The sequence below is a fragment of the Megascapheus bottae genome, unplaced genomic scaffold (genome assembly GCF_031878675.1).
Source record: "Megascapheus bottae isolate mThoBot1 unplaced genomic scaffold, mThoBot2.hap1 HAP1_SCAFFOLD_40, whole genome shotgun sequence".
NCBI classification, from domain to species: Eukaryota; Metazoa; Chordata; class Mammalia; order Rodentia; family Geomyidae; genus Megascapheus; species Megascapheus bottae.
The window spans coordinates 873314-877933 of record NW_028327715.1 but is presented as its reverse complement, the minus strand read 5'-3'; the positions used below and the strand labels follow the sequence as shown (position 1 = coordinate 877933).

Here is a 4620-nt window from a genome sequence, read left to right as displayed (position 1 = left end):
GCTGTCTTCATTCCCTGACAGCAACAGGGACCTGCTTGTTGATTCTGCATACACAAGGTCAACAGCTCTCAGCTATGTACCAACACAGACTTTGGTCTCAAACGTTAGTCCCAGCCAACTCCTGCCTTTTCCAGAACCTACAATTAATTCAAGTGGCAAACAGATTAGTTCCCCACATAATCTCTAGGCTTCAGAATGTTCCAAGCTGGGATTTATTCCACATACAACGTCATGATATGAAATAAAGTCCAAAAAATTCTCAAGTTTCATTTATTTCAAGGCACTTTCCACCAGAAGGCATAAAAATGAAAAGAAAAAGCTAATCTGTACAATACAACCATGTTTCAATAGTCACCAGAGTGAGATCCCAAGGAGGCAAAGAAGGAAGCCATACTGAAACTTACTAACTCGGTTTGCTTGCTGCAGTCGAAGACTACAGCCCAGGAAGGGCAGGCGGAGCAGCCCCTGGCAGGGACTCACGCCCAGTCCACTGGCGATCCAGGGAAGAGACCCCAGTGTCTGAAACCGTCCAGGCATTCTGACTTTGGCGGATCTCAGCACTGACTGAATTGTACATAAAATAGCAACACTTTGTCGTATAACCACTCACCAATACTTCATGAGAGCCCCATTCATGACCCCACTGTCTGTGGATAATCCTGTTACTCTGTCTCCCACACCTCTGAGTGTGAGAACAAGTCAAACTGATTATATAATTAGTACCTATGTAAACAATCTTAATATACACTAATAAGATAATGTCAGTTATCTGGTACTTTACTTTATCTCTCCCCAATGTCTGCTACATTTAAAATACTAACTACTTGAAGATTAAAACTCCCTTATCAACTACCTTAATTTTATCCTCAAATCTAAGGAAGGAAAGAATCCCTCTAAAAAAAGATCACAGCTAGAGATGGCTGCTGAGACCTACGCTGCCTGGAGCCAAGGGTAGACTACCAACACCATCCTGTGGCCTGCAGGGCAGCAAAGGGTCCCTCTGGGGACTGGGTTGGTTACAGAATTCCCATAACAGCTGCAGCTCCACATCTTTCATATTCACTCTAGCTAAGCATGAGTACGGCCAAATCTCCTGAAGCCAAGAGCCGAGGATACCTCACTCAGTTCCAAGGAGGTGGGAAGTAAGTCCTCTGGAAGAACGGCTGACAAGATACTGAAGGAACATGCTCAAGAAGGCAGGGCACATTGGGTACAGTGGTTCCACCGGGACCCTAGTCGCTGGAGAGCAGACTGGGAGGCCGTGGTTTGAGACCAGACCAGGCAAAGCTAGTGAGACTCCCTCTTAACCAAGAAAAGCTGAGTGTGACTGGTGCCTATCACCCTAGCTGTATGGAAAGGGTACACAGGAGGACTGAGGCCAGCCTGGCATAAACAGGAAATACTATTTAAAAAAATGACAAAACCTAAAAGGATAGCTGAATGCCTGTGGCTCACACCTGTAATCCTAGCTACTCAGGAATCTGAGATCTGAGGATTGCCATGCAGTGCCAATCCAGGCAGGAAAGCATGTTATCTCCAATTAGCCATCATAAAGCCGCAAGTGGATCTGTGGCTCAAGTGGTAGAGTCTTCAACAATAAAGCTAAGGAACAGCATCCAGGTCCTGAGTTCAAGCCTTAGTACTGGCACACAAAACAAGCATGAAGGGCTATAGCCATGGATCAAGTAGTAGAGCACTTGCCTAGTTAGCTAGCACAAGGCCCCGAGTTCTGACCCCAGCACTGCCTAGAAACAGAAAGCCAGCACATACAAAGGAGTGTGCTAAGAGGCCAATCAGCTGTCAACTAAGCAGTTAGGTATTAGCCAATGAGCAATCATAGCCCGCTCTAACCTAGCTCATTGGTATGCCTCAAGCTGCCCAACAAGGCAAGCAGTCCCCTAGTTCCAGTGTCTGGGAGGCTGAGGCCAGGCGGGGGAGGGGGCAAAGATGGCATCTGCACTGCTTACATTCCCACCAGGCTTACTGAAGGGGGTCCCTGCTCCAGCAAGGTCTCCACACACATCTCTGCCCTGATCTACATATGTACACACCATCGCCCAGCAGAGACTAGTGCCATGCCACACCTCACGGCCACACCTCCCACCAAGTGAGGAGCAAGTAACTGAAAAAAGCAGGACATCTGCAGCGTTGCTGACAACTGGAGTTGAGAACTACTCTGCCAAGCTCAGGAGCAGACGAGAAAGGCTGACAGGCCTTGTGTGACAGCCTCGGTCCTGGTCCCCACCAGCACGCAGGGCTGTCTTGCTGTCACACACACAAACTGGTCAAAGTCACTCTGCAGCTGTCACCACTGTATCAGCATAGGAAAGTACACCAAAAACAAGGGCTGCTTGAGATGATGAGGACTTCTCATGGGACTTTCTTAGAATCAAAGAGAAACCTTTATTTTCAACAAAATTACCTGTAAGAGATGGCCCACTGGTCTGCTATGAACAGTCTCTCATCACATACAGCACCAAAATATATATTTAAAAAAACAAAACCACACAGCCTGCCCCTCACACACACATCACCCCCAAAAGCCATACAATCCAAACCAAAAGGCATGAACAAACCAAACTCAATACTTGCACACACAAGTTGTCTTTGAATTAGGATTTACAAATTTATATTCTTTCCTATGGGAAAAAACACACACAGAAAACAAAAACAAGATGGTAAGGAAAAACTGGAAGATGAAGGCTTGACAAGTCTTAAGAAAAATTTAAGAAAACATAGTCTGTCTACAAGCTAACAGAAAGCCAAAGAATGATCAGTGCTTTTCCAATGTTTTGGGTGGGAAGCTTTATGGCTGACTGATAACCGCCACCAACGCAGACTTCCAACGCAGCCTTCCTGGCCAAGGAGCTCATGGGCAGCCAGAAACACCAGGAGCCCACAACAAGGAAGGTCGGCCGGTCCAACCCTCAGGTCGCGTCACAGTGCACACACGGCATCAGACTCCAAGAGCCGGGGTCTTTCGCTGTGGGTTTGCCAGCATTTTAAAAGGGTGGCTTTCCCCCTTTCAAAAGATGCTGGCTCAAAAACAACATGAAGTACAAGGGGAGAAAGGTTCTTTACTGCAGTGAGGCTCTGTCAGTCCTGGCCCGAGAGAGGCGAGTCCTATGCCGGTGACTGCGGGGGTCCAGGCACAGGCTCTGCTTGGGCTCCTCAATCACACCTTTGCTGAGGTCTGTCATTTTGGGATATTTTACTTTCTTCTGGTCCAACTCATTCTGAGCCCAAAGTAGCAGTTTCAGTAATTTTGCCAGCTTAGGTGTGGACTCAGGATTTTCATAATCTAGAGCAGCTTGGTTAACTTCACTCCACCCCTTTTGCCTCTGCATCATGTGAAGGAGGTCTCCAAAGGGAGACTCTTCAGGGCTGTCGAAGGCCGTCAGGGCCAGCGTGCGCTCCATCTCTGTGAGGCACTCTCTGCTCTCCTCACCCTGCTTTGCCAGCCGTGTCTGGGCAAACTCCAGGGCTGCCTCAGTCTCACAATGGCGGATCAGCTCCATCAAATGCTGTTGCTGCAGATGAAAATGAAGATACCGGTTTGAGTCCAAGAGCTGTGGGTGGAGGCTGTTGATCAGGGCGATGGCTTCCTGAATCTGACCCTTCAGAATCATCTCCCGAATCTTAATTACTCGTTCATCAAGGGTTTCCAAATCCACACTTGGTTCAATCCCAGATTCCATTCAAAACTTCTCTGCTGCTTCCTTGAAACCCTCTGTGACTAGGTAGTTCATGATGAGACGATTCATGTCTGCTCGTTGAACATGCAAGTTATTGAGCTTTTCCATCCATTCATCTTTCGTTATTTCATCGGGTTTTTCTGCATAACTCATTCTGATTTGTTTCGTGCGAATCCCGCCTCCCTCAGGACACGGCCGAGGCGGCGGCTCCCGGGTCGGGGCAGGGCGGCAGCCTCATGGATTGTTTTTCTTAGTATGCTTTGGAAGTTCCTCCTGGTTGTAGTATGTATCTATATATCTACTCTGCACTCGTTTGGAAGGTCAATACCCCATCGCATAGACATGGCATATTTCAAGCATTCATTTGTGTTGTTACTACTTTTTGGGTGGTTTGAGTGATACAGCAGTGAACATTTGTGGATAAGTGCTTTCATTTCTCTTGGGTATGTACACAGCTTACATTAGAAGTATTGAGTCCTGTGGTCACTGTGAAGATCTGCCTCATTACATGCATTTTCCAAAGCAGTTGCATCACCTTGTAGTCTTGTTCCCAATTCTTCCCCATGTCTCTTGTCAGCCTTCGGTATTGTCTGTGTTTTTGGGTACAGCCAGCTGTATTTCAAATGTTTTCATTGTGAGGAAAAATTCATTCAGTTCTATTTCCCCTCAATAGTATTGCATAGAGAATCTGAAGTATTCTGAAAAACTTCTTTCAGTATGTTGAGAGATTCCTTTATCACCATTCCTGTGCATATTGACACATAAGTTACAAATAATCTTGTATTAGCTTATATTAATTTTAAGGTGGAGAATTGGATTGCCTTTTTTTCGTACATGTATACAATATATTGTAATCAATCTTCCTTTATTACTTTCCCCAAATTTTTTCAACAGGTTTCCTTGCTCTGTCAGAATTTTTGCAATC

At 46.1% G+C, this 4620-nt stretch overlaps 1 pseudogene; it reads right to left on the bottom strand.

Moving 5' to 3' along the window:
• Nucleotides 1-3077: 3077 nt before the first annotated feature.
• LOC150039287 (glucose-induced degradation protein 8 homolog pseudogene) lies at nt 3078-3848 on the bottom strand (annotated as a pseudogene).
• Between the last annotated feature and the right edge of the window lie 772 nt (nt 3849-4620).